The 14,944-nt window shown below is 60.3% G+C and overlaps 1 long non-coding RNA gene across 1 annotated transcript; it reads left to right on the forward strand.

Annotated features, from left to right (window-relative positions):
* The first annotated feature begins 8,971 nt into the window (after positions 1-8,971).
* On the forward strand, positions 8,972-14,277 carry LOC123587800. The gene is made up of 2 exons (XR_006707530.1): positions 8,972-12,176; positions 12,572-14,277. It is a non-coding gene; the product is annotated as an uncharacterized LOC123587800 (long non-coding RNA).
* The last annotated feature ends 667 nt before the right edge of the window (positions 14,278-14,944 follow it).

The following is a 14,944-nucleotide window of genomic DNA, read 5'->3' on the forward strand; positions in this document are numbered from 1 at the left end:
TGACAAGGCAGCGCACGGAGCGGGGGAAGACATTCGCAGGTTACATACCTGTAAGGGATTAATACCCAGAACACAGGAAGAGTCCCTAAAGCCTAACAACAACAACAACAACAGAAACCCAAACAATCTGACTCAAAAATGGACAAAGGACTTGAACAGACATTTCTCCAAAGAAGACGAACAGATGAACAGTAAGGACGTGAAAAGTTGATCACACTCATCCCTAGGGAGGTGCAAATACGAGCCACGGCGAGACCCCACCGCACCCCCTCAGGACGGCTGCTGTCTTTTTTTTTTTTTTTTAACGTTTATTTGTTTTTGAGACAGAGAGAGACAGAGCATGAATGGTGGAAGGGCAAGGAAAGAGGGAGACACAGAATCGGAAGCAGGCTCCAGGCTCTGAGCCATCAGCCCAGAGCCTGACGCGGGACTCGACTGACGGACCGTGAGATCGTGACCCGGGTGAAGTCGGACGCTTCACCGACTGAGCCACCCAGGCGCCCAAGGACGGCTGCTGTCTTAAGGGGTGTGGACAAGCCGGAACCCTCACGCACTGTTGGTGGGAACTTGAAACGGGGCAGCCCCTTGGAGACTCCTCAAAAGCACATGGGGTGCCTGGGGGGCTCAGTCGGTGGAGCGTCCGACTTTGACTCAGGTCACCATCTCACAGTTTGTGGGTTCGAGCCCCGCCTCGGGCTCTGGGCTGACAGCTAGGAGTCTGGACCCTGCTTCGGATTCTGTGTCTTCCTCTCTCTCTGCTCCTCCCCTGCTCACTCTCTGTCTCTCTCTGTCCCTCAAAAATAAATAAATGTAGGGGCGCCTGGGTGGCGCAGTCGGTTAAGCGTCCGACTTCAGCCAGGTCACGATCTCGCGGTCCGTGAGTTCGAGCCCCGCGTCGGGCTCTGGGCTGATGGCTCAGAGCCTGGAGCCTGTTTCCGATTCTGTGTCTCCCTCTCTCTCTGCCCCTCCCCCGTTCAGGCTCTGTCTCTCTCTGTCCCAAAAATGAATGGACGTTGAAAGAAAAAAAAAAAATACATGTAAAAGAAAAATTAAAAAAAATTAAAATAAGAAGTCAATAAATCCAACCATTAAAAAAATTTAGGAGTGCCTGAGTGGCTCAGTCAGTTAAGCGTCTGATGTTGGCTCAGGTCATGATCTCACAGCTTGTGGGTTCGAGCCCCACGTCGGGCTCTGTGCTGACAGCTCGCAGCCTGGAGCCTGATTCAGATTCTGGGTCTTCCTCTGTCTGCCCTTCCTCCACTGGCGCTCTCTCTCTCTCTCTCTCTCTCTCTCTCAAAAACAAACATTAAAAAACAAAACAAAGACGGAATTAGCACATGACCCAGCAATCCCGTCTGGGTGCACGCTCAAAAGAATGACATCAGGGACTTCAAGAGATTTGCACACCCACGTTCACAGCAGCATTCTTCACAGTGGCCAAACCGCGGAAGCCACCCAGTGTCCGTGGACAGGGGGCGGATGCACACGATGTGGTGCGTACACACAACGGAGTACCATTCGGCCCCCGACGGGAGACTCTGACCCTCCGTGAGGGCCTAGAGCAGACAGTGGGGAGAAGTGGGCGCCGGGGGCTGGGGTCAGTGTGGGGTGGGACAGAGCGTCAGGCCGGGAGGACGAGGAAGTGCTGGGGGCTGACGGTGGCCGCAGGGCGGTGCGGGTGTAGTCGGTGCCCCTGAACTAGACGCTTGAAAATGGCTGAGATGCTAAATTTTATGTTACGTATTTCACCACAACTGAAAAACCTAAAGAGTGCCTTTGCAGCAACATTTAGGCTGGTTTTCATGCCACGTTGGGTACCGCGGCCTCGTCAGGTTAACAGGCGACTAACCACACGGAGGCGGAGGCCGGGTCCCGGGGGGGGGGGGGGGCGGGGGGGAGCCGAGAACCCAGGGCCGCGTCCGCAGAGCTGGCGGAGAGAGGCCCGTGTGTGCACGGTCACAGCCTCCCCGGCGGGTACGTGTCGTCGCTGCTGTGTGTCCCGGGCAGGGTGGGGGGGGGGGGGCGGCTGCTTGCCGGCCTCCTAAACCCCCCAGCCCTGCGCGGCTCTGTCTGCGCGAAGGGAGGGGTTGTAGTTGAGACTCACTTTGGCCGGCATGTCCCCCCGTCCCCGCACCCCCACAGAGCTTGAGGGGCATCAGGCGGCCCCGCGAAAGCGGGCAGTGGGCTCTGAGGGAGGCGTTCCGGGTGGACAGCGGCAGAGTAGCGGGCAGGCTTACAAGCCGGCCACCCCTTCCCCACCACCGTAGGGAGGGTGAGCCCTCACGGCCACCGGCTACGGCTCTCTCCGGGCCGCAGAACGCGGTCCCAGCTTCCTACTGGGGGTCGTGGGCTGGAAGCATCCTCCAAGCCCGCTCTTCGTCCCCTGGCCGATGGCATCGAGAGCCCGGGCTCCACCAGCCAGCCCCTCTCCACTGGGTGCTGGTGGTCACGCCGGAGCCCAGAGACACGTCCTGACCGCCGCCCGACGCGGGTCAGGACCCCCGGGGGCCTGTGCGTGTGCACCACTGCTGACAGCCGTCCCCTTCCCGGCTCGAGGGTTTCTCCCGGAGGGGCCGGGCCCCAAGGACCTCCTCCTTCCCTGCGGCTCGGTCATGTGACCGTCAGGCCCCGCCGCCCCAGGGGTCCCGCTAAGAAGGATGGCTTCTCTTTTAATTGAATGTGGAAATGTGTTCCGTTGAAGCGGCACTGTTATTATTTGGTGTTGAATTTCAAGTAAAATAAAAATTAAAATTCTCGGCACTGGCTGGCCCGCAATCGTGAATCTCATCTCTGTTTGCCACACAGCGTGTCATGTGTTTGAGAACAGTCCTGCTAATGGATTCAGAAATGTAATTATATTTATAATTGGAAACATAAATTAGCTTCTTCTTTTGTGAGGCTAGATCTGACTGGTGGGTGGCTTGTGTACGGTGTGTGTGTGCATGTGTGTGAGTGTGCACGTGTGTGCATTTGTGATGTATGTGTGAATGCGTGTGTGCACATGTGTATGGACGTACATGTTTGTGGTGTATGTGTATTTATGTGCATGTACACGCACACACGCGTGCATGTTTGTGATCTGCACATGCATGCATGCATGTGCGTGCACACGTGTGAGTGTGCGTGAGTGCCTTGCACGCGTGTTTGCGATGTATTGTGAATGCGTGTGTGCACATGTGTATGGACGTACATGTTTGTGATGTACATGTATTTATGTGCAGGCACATGCACACACGTGTGCATGTCTGTGATATGCACATGCATGCAAGTGCACACATGTGCATGTGTGAGGTGTGCATGCGCATGTATGCTTGCGATATATATGTGAAAGTGTGTGTGCACATGTGTATGGACTGCATGTTTGTGGTGTATGTGTATTTATGTGCATGTACATGCACACACGCGTGCATGTTTGCGATCTGCACATGCATGCATGCATGTGCATGTGCGTGCACACGTGTGAATGTGCGTGTGCCTGTGCACGCGTGTGCACGCGCACTCGTTTGCGATGTATTGTGAATGCGTGTGTGCACATGTGTACGGACTGCATGTTTGTGGTATACATGTATTTAGGTGCGTGTACACGCACACACGTATGCATGTTTGTGATCCACACGTGCATGCATGCATGTGCCTGTGCACACGCGCGGGGGCACGTGTGTTTGTGGTGTACACGCGCACACGCGCGTGTGCACGCACGTGTATGAGTGTGTGCGTGTGCACGCACGCATGTGTGTGCACCAGTCCATCAGGCACTTACTGAGTGACACTCTTCTCTCACTGCACGCTGACGCATCCCCGGGGAGACCAGCATGAACAGCAGGACCCCTCCCTCTGCTACTTGGACGGGGCTCTGGGCCCTCGTTCTTCTTGGCTGCAGCGGGTGGGACTTGGGCGGACAGGCGTCCAGGGAAGACACAAGACATCCCCGGGGACCTGCCTCAGGGACCCTGTGCAGATTCTGCGGCTTGAGACAGACAGTGCGACTAGCGACAGGGCCAGGCTACACGGCTTGGGCCCTGGGTGCCCAGGACGGCCTTCTCGGGAGTAGTCACCGGCCTCCTGGTGCAGCCACCGTGCCGCTGCGGGCTTGCCCTGGGCCTTCCCCTCCCGCCCTCACACCTCTGAGGTGCTGAGCCAAGCGGACGCGGTTGGCGAAAAGGTGGCCGACGCTGCTGGTTCCCAGGAAACCTTCTCCAGGGCTCTCCAGACCCTAGTTTTGTTCTGGCTTCAGGCGGCAGCAAGGGGCTTGGGGAAGCAGGCTCTCCCCAGGCCCCGGGGGTCCTCATTCCGGGGCAGCCAATCCTGCAACGGTTGGCGGGCGTGGAGGGGGGGGCGGGCTGACCCTCAGGCCACCCTGCCTGCCTGGCGGGGCTCAGGGAGAGACTGCCAGCGGCTGCTGGGAGACTGCGCTTGTAAGAAGGGACAGGAGACAAGGAGTGAGCGGCTCCCTGAGGCTTTCAGGGCTGGGCTGGGCTGCAAGAACAGGGCGGCCGCCTGGCGGTCCCCGAGAAGCGCTCCCGAGCCACCCATCAGCCCACCCTCAGCCAGCCTGCTTCCATAGTTACGGGTGAGAGATCATTAACCCTCATTATTTCAGCTGCTTTTCACTTGAGCTTCTGCTTCTGAGAGCACTCACCTGGGTCCGGGGCCGGAGCGTGCCCATCCAGATTAGGCCTTCTCATCTAGAAAGAAGCGTGGTTTGGGGTCACCGTGTCCACGTTACCATCGAGGCGGCGCTGGCCTGGTCAGGGGGGTTGGGGAGACCTCCCTCCTCGTTTTCCAGGAAAGGCTCGTGTAAGATGGGAATCCCCTTTCTTACCGGCAAGTCTCCACTGCCCGCAAGGGCCAGGCGGTGGGGGTCCGGGCAGTCTGCTGCTTTCCCGGAGGCTCCCTAGATTCATTTGCAAATCCCTCTGCAGCCAGAGCTGCTCCTGGGGCTCAAGGTCTGGGGCTGGTGACCCCCTGGCCTTTCCCGCCAGAGGACGGGAACCAGCCCAGCCAGCCTCTGTCTGGGCTGGATTTGAAGAGGGCTAGGCTAGCTCTTGTCCTATTTGCCTGGAAAGCAGAGGTTGGACCGGGTACAGCAGGTGGAACCTGGGTCGCTGGACAGGTTTTCATTTTTTCCATCTCCACGGGGTGTCAGCAGTAAACGTTCAGGAAATGATTGAGGTTTCTGGTTGGTTCGGTTTGGTGAGCTGCTGCCTTCGGGCGGGGGCGGGTGGGGGGTGCGCCTGCACTTGGCCCCCGGACCCAGCACCTGCTGCTGCACAGGTGCGCTGCAAGACGCATGGCCTGCAGCCCAAGGCCCGGGGGACCCCCTGTGCCCATAGTGCTTTGGGCCGGGGTCTTGGGGGTTGGGGGCTTGCTGACCCACCAAGTCGCGAGGGGCCAGGGTGAGGAGCCCAAAGCCCCACAGCGCCCCTCCGAGAAAAGCACCCCAACTTGGGACAGGAGCCCCTGCGGCCCCCCTCTAGTCCAGTGGTGAGGGTGGGGGCGCGGGAGCCACGGACGTGCACGTGACCCGGCTCGGCCAATCAGAGTGGCTCCTGACTCTGGCCATCTGATTGGCCGGGAGAGGCCATGTGACCCAAGTCCCGCTAAAGAGCTGCTACCGGAGCTCTGTGCTGTGGACGGAAGGAGGCTCCCCGTGTCCCGAGTGCTTGGGGGTCTGCTGGTGGCAACTTGTCACCGGGAGCGAAGAGGCGGCCTGGAAACAGGGCCAGGAGAGACTTGGTCTCAATGACACTTCGGGAGTGCCTGGATCAAGATGTACCTGAAGCTCGTGCTCTCCCCAGCCGTTTTGGCCAACTCTGTCAACGTTAGCCCTTCTACAATTTCAGTTGGGGCGTCCGCCGTTCTCAGTGACTGAACAATCCCTGGCTGATACCCGGTAGCATTTTAATATGAAAAACTGAGCTTGGGAGAAAAGAAACCAGTTGCCCAGGGGCTCACGGTGAGCCAGTGTTGGAACTGGAGGCAGAATCCTGGCTGGCCGAGCCCCTGCTCCGTGCCCTGCGGGCCGTGGCGGCTGGTGCCCCTACCTCCGTCGGTGCCGCCGGGGGCCGTGGACCGCCGCGTGGGCCGCCGCTCCGCACAGCCGGTGTGAGGCCAAGTTCTCCTGGGCCGGGAAGGAGCATTCCTCTGCCACTCACCAGTGACCTGGGGAGGCCCCTCCTCCACTCCCTGCCTGCTGCCAGGGACGTGGGACATCCACACTCCTGCTGGCAGCGCCTTCGGGCCCTAGTGCAAAGCTGGCTTCTTGAAGTCATTTTCACAGAACTGGCCTCAGAACCTCAAGGTCAGCTCCCTCCACCCCCCCTGCTTTCCCTGTGAGATGCTCTGAAATAAGAAATTTCTCCTGAGAAAGAAAGTGAGAAGCCTGCACTCATGATGTGGCCGGGATCCTGGGCCCAGCAGGGGGGCTGAGACACACAAATCCTTCCAGAAAATGAAAAGAGTCCTTTTTGCTTCAATCAAGCAAATTAAGGGGGAGTGGGGCTGGATGCCCGTCCACCGGCACACACACACAGACTTGGTGCCCACAGGAGACTCGCTCATCGCTGCACCACCCAGACAAGGGGGGGCGCTCAGGGGCCCAGGACACCGCACTGCCCGTCGCTCAGACACAGAGCCACTTGTCAGCTCCGCCCTGGGCCCCTTGGATGGCCCCTTGGATGGCATCTCTCTTGGATGGCTCAGAGGTGGGGCCCAAGCGTCTCCAGGCTGAGCAGGGGGCTCTCCAGCTCACGCGGGAATGTAGCTCCTTCTCTTCCCATATGGACTGACGCCAGCCCCCTCACGCCCCAGCTCTGCAGAACTCCTGCTGTAGAAAGTCCATTTGATTCTTCTGCTGAATCTTGATTGCTTAGTAATCCCATTACTTGGATGAAAGCCTAAGTCATGGGGGTTCCTTGGCCTTGGCCTGGCTGCTCGTCAGGGGCTGGGACACTGAGGCCAAGGTGTGGGCACAAGGTCACCCACCTGTTTGCCTTGGCGTGTAGACCTGAGGGGGCTAGTTCCAAAGGCAGAACGCATTATTTGGGATTATGTTCAACGGCATCTAACAAAAACCTGACTATAGTAGGTTAAGCAAAGGAGGACAAATAGGCAGTGAAAGGCTCCAACAATGGCTAGAGCATGTCAGTGAGACCCCAGACTCACTTCCTGCTCCATCATACTTAGTGTATGTCCTTTTGACCTCATGGGTACAAAGTGGCTGCTGTATCTCCAAGCATTGCATCTATATTCAGAACAGGAAGAAGAGACAGAACCCGTCAGGGAAACAAAAGAAAACAAAAACAAAACTTTCCCAGAAACCCGCAGGGAGGTGTCCCCTTTTGCTTCACTGGCCCCCACACACTGGGGAGAAACTGAGTCAGGCTGGGGCAGAGCATGGAACCAAGCTATCCGCTGAAAGTGGCCAGGCGGGAAGGGGCCGTGAGACATAAAGTAGGGAGACCAGCCTGGGAGGAACTGTAGAGAGTAAGTGAAATTCACATTTTTGGGTTTATTTATAAAAAACCCATAGATTTTGGCTACCTCCGAACAGTTTTAGGATTGCGGAAAATTGAGCGGACAGTGGACTTCCCATATTCCACCCCCTCGAGTTTCTCCTGTTGTTGACCTCTTACGTCAGTGTCATCAGAGTGGCGCATTTGTGACAAGTGAGGGGCCAACACGAACAGGCTGTTACCGAGGACCCGGTTCCGTCCTGCGCTGCAGACTCGTGGGTGTGGGCAGAGGCAGCCCCGCGGCTTCGCCACCACAGCGTCACTCCAAGAGCCTCCCGAGCGAGTCCTAACTACGTGATCATTTAACGCTTACGACACCCCACGAGGAAGGCCGTCCTACTAACCCGTCTCACAACAGAGGACCCTGGGGCGGCGAGGTGTGAGCCACGCCACCCTGGGGACACACGGCTACCCGGGAGCAGAGCCCAAATCGGACTCCAGGCCGCCTGGCGGGAGGGCCACTGCCCCGTGGCACCCGGAAGACGGAAGGGGTGAGTCCCGGTGAGGGGGGGGTGCATTGAAAGAGCTGAGGGCGTGGGACCCCAGCGGGCCTGCTGGCCCCGTGCTGCCCGGAGGCGTCCGTCCGTCCCGCGGCCCGTCTGTCAGGAAGCCGCGTCGCCAGGCGGCCGCGCCAGCCCCTCCGAGTAGAGAGATGGTGGCACAGCCTGTCATCTGCCCGCAGAGGCGGGAGCAGAATATTCCGGATGCGATCTTACTGTTCTTTGGTGCGGCTCCCTCCCCCGTGCCTGTCCATCCTCTGGGGCAGGGCTGAGTCAGCGGCGTCCCTGACAGTTGCACCGGCAGCTTCGTCTGTAACTGTTACCTTTAGTGCAGTTGCCATCGCCAGTAACTAAGTATCACGTGTCGCCCCGGGGCAGTCGCCCGCAATTCGAGGAGGAGGGTAGTCACGCATCCGCCTTGCGGTTTGCAGGACCGTCTTCGTCTTCGAGGCACCGCGCTTCCCGCAGGGGACCTCCGCGGGGCGCGAGCGGTGCGTGGAGGGAGGGCGCGCTGGCCAGCGGCACCCGCGGGGCGCCCTCAGGGGGTGTCCCGGGCCTGGACCTGGTGGCCCCGCTGAGGCTGTCGCCGGGGTGATCCGGCCAGATGTCCTGCCCTCCCCGTCCCCGTGGCTGCCTTCACCCGCACAGTGTGTGACAGGACATCTGCCCGAGGGGACCGTCCCACCTGCGGTCAGAGAAACTCCGGGCTCTTCTCTGTGTAGGTGGACAGAGCAGGCCACCTTGGGGTAGGGCCACCTTTGTGCGGAAGGAGTCGCTCGGGGCCTCCGGCTGTGAAGGGAGCCTCTGCGCGGGCTCCCGGGGGCGGGTAGGATGGGGCGGCCTTCAGGCCACGTGCGTTCCAGGCTCCGTGTGGGGAGGACGTGGCCACAGGCGCGTGGAACCTGGGACCTCTAAGATGGAGGCCTGTGTGGGGACGGGTGGGCGGCTGTTCTGGGAGAAGAGTCACCTCCGGGCTTATTCTCACACGTGGAAGCTTTTTAGCAATTTGCAAAGACAACCTGCTTCCAGAGGCCCGAGGGAAAACGCATGGAGAGAGCGTGGGCGGGCGGAGGCATCCAGCTCAGCGTGCAGGGTCGGGGGTCACACCTGGCCGCCCCATCCCCCCGCCTCGGCTCTGCCCCCAGACCCTGACCCCCCAGGGCCGCGCTGAGCATTTGCAAATCCTGATTCCTCCTGCTTCCGCCCTCTCTCTCTGACCCGACGTCAGAGGCTGCGGGACACCCGGTGCGGCTGCGACCGTATGAGTTTCCGTGGCTGCCGTGGCCAAGTCCCCGGTCCTGGAGGCTGTAAATGCAAGGTCGGGTGTGGGCAGGCTGGCTTCTCTGGAGGCCACTCTCCTTGGTGCACGGGCTGGCATGTCCTCCCGTGGTCACCCCTCTGTGTCTATGTCCTAATCTTTTCTGATAAGGTCAGTGCGGATCGGGGTCCACCGGGTGACCTCATTTAACGTGCTCGTCTGCAAAGACCCTGTCTCCAAACAGGTCACATACGAGGCACTGGGGGTAGGACTCCATGGTGTCTTTTGGGCAAACGGTGCAGCCCAGCACATTCCTGTTCTTCTGACCTGTGACAGTGACGGCCTCTCACGGTGGGGGGAGGGGGGGCACATCGCTTCCCTTGGAATCTGCATGGTTCCTAGTGATGGGAAGGACCTCACATGACCTTTGGGGCTAAGTCACACAGGTGACACTTGTCTCTGAGACCTTGGGATCTGGAACCCATTTCCCTGCCGCGGGGAAGCCCAAGTGGCCCACGGACAGGCCACGAGGCGGTGGGCTGAGACCCCGAGGGAGCCCACACCGGCCTGCCAGCCGCGTGCACTGGCGACCGGCCCCGTCTGAGCTGCCCCAGCCGGTGCCTTAGAGATGACCCCTTCCTACTAAGTGCCCAGATGCGGATTGGTGCGCAAAGTAAATGATCGCTGCTGTTCGAGCCGTTAAGCGGTTTGAGATGCACTGAGTGCCACCAAGCCCCCCGAGGAGGCCCGGGCGGGGCCGAGGGAGGCAGGGCTCCGGCAGCACGCTGGAGGCCGGAGAGGGCGTCTCGGCAGCTTCCTTCCCAGCTAGCACGGAGCCACAGTTTGGGACCGCCGCGAGAGCCTCCTGGGGGACCTGGACCAGCAGCCCACGAGGTCCACGGGACTGTGCGGGGACCCCGCTCTGCAGCGCCTCCACGCGGCAGGGGAGGAGCGATGGTTCCCCGTGCTGGTCCCACTCAGACCGCTGCCGATTCAGCATCTGGAGCCGGGCCTGCTCCTGGGAGTGGACCTCTCCGCCCGCTCAGGTTCCCGTGGCGGGGAAAGCCTCGGGTGGGGCCCGTGGCTTGCTGTGGCCACAGCGGGCCATGTTTCTCTTACAGCGGAGAGCGGTTCAGCTCAGACTGGGTCCGGCCCCAAGGGCTCATGTAACTCAAAGTTCAAAGACAGCCAGAGCTTCAGGCTCGGCTGTACCCAGGCGCACAAACGTGTTGCCAAAGTCTTCTCTCTCCAGCTCTCAGCCCTGTCCTCTCTTGGGTTGGCTCTCTCCACGAGGTGGCCCCTGAAAGCCCGTCTCTCAATAGTGGCTGCAGAGGTCCTAGGATCACACCTGCCCTCGCCTGGCCAGGTCATGTCCCCTGTCCTGCACGTCACTGGGCCAGGGGGTGGGACGGTCATAGGCCCGCCCTGCAAGCAGATAAGGAGGCACTGACGCTGGCGGGGGGGGGGGGCACTCCCCAAGGGAGGCTGCGATGCTGTCACCAGCAGAAGGGACACCCACCAGGTTCTCATCAGGCAAAAGGAACGGGGGTCTATGACACAAGGGACCGGGTCAGACGCATGGCTGAGGCTAGCTAGACACAAGGGAAGACGAGTCTCCGGAGCTGAGAGCCGGTCGTCGCTGTGACCTGTGTCTGGAAGCCGCAGTCACCTCCACCCGCCGGACACGGGGGCGGGAAGAGCCCACCCCCACTGCACTGCCGCCCGGTTCTGCTCCTTCCCGGTGCACTCCTGGTGACAGCGTCCCCTCACGGCAGCCAAGGACCAGAAGAGGTCAGGAGACGCAAGGATTCTCCTTGCTGGCCGCTGGGGCCCCCTGGCCGAGCCACGCCTGAGAGCGTGTTCGTTAACACCAGGCAAGCATCCTGGTCGCTTAATTACGGCTTAATTAAAGGAGACGATCAGGAGCCAGGATAATAAAAGCCCACGGATAATGGACACAATTAAACCGCTTTGTCCCGGGTGACACAGAAGATGTCCTGTCTGACGAATCCTTCCTTGAAGCCGAGCCTCCTGGCTCCTCGATTTGGGCGATTCGGGTTGAAGATGGCCGCGTATCCAGTTCAGTGTCAAGACCAGAGACAGAAGCTTCACTCGGCTCTGACGACTTCTCCGAGTTGGGTGTGAACCCCTTGTTCCGGGCCCACTCCCCACGGAGGGGACCACAGAGAACCAGTCTGTTTCACCAGGGTCCGCGTGGACCGTCTGCCCGTTGACCCTTCCCTCCTTCATTCAACAGACGTCTGTGTCTGGAGATTTTCCAGGGAGCCTTCCAGTCCGTCAGGAAAGAAAGACATTCAGCAGATAGTCACGGGATTGCATTTCTATCAAGTTGGCTGAGAGACACAGACCTATGGGTGACGAGTGCTGAAGCGACCGGGTGGGCCAGTTCTCAGGCCAGCGGTGGCTTGAGCAGGATCTCTGACGGTGGGGGAGGCCTTCCCGGCGTTGTCTAGCTTCCTTCGTTGGATATGTCTTCTCCTTCTGCACCTGTGGGGTCCCAGGGACGGCTCTCCACCCGGGAAGGGAGGATGTCCGCCCCAGCCTTCTGGGCATCACCCTCGCCACAGTTGATTGGCCAGGATGGGTCACGTGGTCACATCTTATTGCAAGGCAGGCTGGGAAATGTAGTCTTTCCCTGGGGGCTGTGGCCCCTTGGTTCTGTTGCCATGTGAGGGGTCGAGAGGGGCAACTTAAGGGAGACAAAGCCTTATGGAGTGTGGGTCTGGGGGCTCGGCACGGAGGGAGCCAGGGAGACGTGAAAGTCAAGGGGTGGGTCGGAGAGGGGGGCTTGGTGAGACCCAAGGCTCTGGTCTCCACCCCGAGGCTCATCCGGCCATCCCCCAGCGTCAGATTTCCTGGGTTAATACACGCGGCTTCTAACGAGTGAGTTCTAGTCGGGCTGCCACCACTCCCCACACGAGCCTGGACAGACATGGGGCCAGAGGGCCAGCTTGGAGCTGAGACCCCAGTCTCCCCACTCACGACTCCCACCCCCTCCCCTGGCCTGTACGTCTCAGAGCAGCCCGGGCTGATGCGTGTGGGGTTCTTGCCGGCCGGGGGCCCCTGATCCCGCACAGAAGGCCCTTCACGCAGCACGCACCTGCTGCCGTGTCTTCTGCCCCGACCGGGCGCCACCCAGCTCACCTGTGTGCGGCCGTTCCCCCTTCCAGGGCCGTTTCCGTTCTTCCAGAATCACCAGTATCTCTCCTCCAGGAGGGGAGCCCTTGGCAACGCTCTTTCTCTCTTTCCTTCTTTTTTTGGTTTGTGTTTTTTAAAAGACTGAAGGCAAGCTGTTACGCGTCACCGCGGCATATGAGAGGAAGCACGTGTTTTCCACACACAGCTGCTCCCCATCTCAGGCCCCAGCCATGCAAAGTTTTAGAAAGTAAACACCAGTGGATCCGAGTCAGAACGTTCCAGATGGCGGGGCTGCGCCGGTGGACGCGGCTCCCGCGGAAGTTGGAACATTCCCTGCCGAGCAGAAGCTGTGCTGCGAGTCTGTCTCCGCGGAGGCCGGGCGGCTCCTGCTTCTCTCCTGCCTCTTCTCCAAAGGTTTCCCCGAGAGTCCGAGAGAAGCAGGGCCGGGCAGAGGCTCGGGGCTCGGGAGCGTGCTTGCGAGCGTGACCTGTGGGGGCGGCAGGTGCTGAGGCCAGGCCCCTTCCCCCCTGCTCGGAGGGGTGGGGCTGCAGCACGGGCCACGCAGGGCCCCACACGTTTGCCAGCGGTGGTTCCAGGAAGCCCCAAGGCAGGGCGGGGGCTGCGTGTGCTTTTAGATATGTGGGGAGACCAGACCACGTGACGTGGCCCTATTTTCACCTAGTAATTGTACGTTAGAGACCCGGGAAACGAGCCACAGTTTCTGAAGCTATGTTTCACCGCTCTGTAAGATTGAGAGAACTCACGTGAGCCTGGCGACATGCTCACCGTCCACGGCGGGAAGTGTCACCATTGTTATTTCTAGTTGGCAGTAGGGCATTGAGGGGGATGAGGGGAGGGGTCCTTGGCGGGATCTTGAGACCAGACTTCAGGGAATTCTTTAGGCTCGGCCTGGCCCCAGACCGCCCTGGGGTGTGTGTGTGTGTGTGTGTGTCACGTAAGGTCACAAACTCAGCAAACCAGATGAATCTGAAGTTTCACCGCAGTAGAGAAGGAAGACACTCTGTCCGTGGAACCAGGTCTGTATTTCCCACGTTCCTTTGGCCACAACTGACGTTAAAGCCACGCAGCAGCAGGCAGAGAAGGGCCGTGCGGAATATGTCCGCACGGCCCAGGGCGGGAGGGACTCAGGGACGCGGCTGAGCGGGGCCTCCGCCCCCCGTGTCTGCTGTCCCAGGACTTGGCTCAGCGGCTCCTGCACAGCACCCCCCGCCCAGCCCCGAGCGACGTGCTCACAGACCTGTCACCGGAGAGCCTCGCGCTTGCCCCCCACGCGGAACGAGGATCTCCCGGCAGCACACGGGCCGGCCTGGATCGTGCACGCGCAGGCTGCCGCCGTCTCCCGAAAGGAGGAGGGCAGGTGGACCGTGCCAGAATCTCCCACAGCCCCTCCCACCGCGTCTGCGTCCCCGGCTCCCTGGGGCCAGCGAGAGTGCCCCCACGACTCTCCAGCGTGGCTGCTGCACTCCTCCTCCCCTCTGCGGCTCTAAGCTCAGGGGTCAGTGCGCCTCAGCCTGGACAGTGGGGGCTCACGTCCCCCCGGACACGCGAAGAACTCCGGACGACAGCCCCTGCCGGTCGTGGCCAGATGCCCCCTCGGCCCCCACGGACGGGAGCTTGGCTGACTCAGAGCCAGCCTAGGGGGCTGTGCCAACACAGGCACGCACTCCCTGGGCAGCTTTGGATCCCTGATCAAGCCGTGCCCGGACCCCGCCTGCCCCTCACTTCCCAGTTACAGGAGCTAATAAACTCCATTTACTCTGTTCAAGCCCGTACACGTTGGGTTTTCCGTTATTTGCCGCAAAGAAAGTCTCGACCAACGACCAAATATTGACTCGGGGCATTATATCAACAAATGCAAAATATGCCAGCTGTGGGGACAGGTACAACTATGAAATCTCGGAGGCTTAATACAGAGAACGTTTACTTTCGGCATTAAAAACTCATGTCACTATTCAATGTAGGTCATCGGGGCTGGTTGGCAGGTGTAGGCTCCACCCAGGCGCCTGAGGGTCCCGCGGCTCTTTCCTCCTCTGAGCGCCGTGATCCTTTGTACTCCGCTGGCCATGGGGACGGAGCCCAGGACAGAGCCTGGATCCGGTCTGGGCCTGGGAGGGAAGCCCATCACTTCTGCTCCCATGCCATTGGTCAGAACTCGGTCACATGGCTGCACCTTGCAGCTGGGGAGTCTGGGAAACGTAGTCCAGCTGTGTGCCTAGCCCTGCCGCGCGACTGCTGCACACGTCCTGGGCTTGCTTCTTGCCCAAAGCCGGGCTGATGCTCAGAGCTGGACCACAAGCCCCGGCCCCCTCTCCACCCTGGATGCCAGCTGGCCCCAGGCTCCTCGGCACAGCCTTACCAGGCCGCATTCTACACCTGGGAGGCTTGTTGGGTTGCTAAAGGGAAGTGTGTTTTGGGAAAATCCGGTCACACCTTCGAGGAGACACTCGAAGCCTGTCAAAGGGAAGCCAGCCCACGGGGGAGCTAATGGGACA

This window comes from Leopardus geoffroyi, chromosome D3 (genome assembly GCF_018350155.1).
Source record: "Leopardus geoffroyi isolate Oge1 chromosome D3, O.geoffroyi_Oge1_pat1.0, whole genome shotgun sequence".
NCBI classification, from domain to species: Eukaryota; Metazoa; Chordata; class Mammalia; order Carnivora; family Felidae; genus Leopardus; species Leopardus geoffroyi.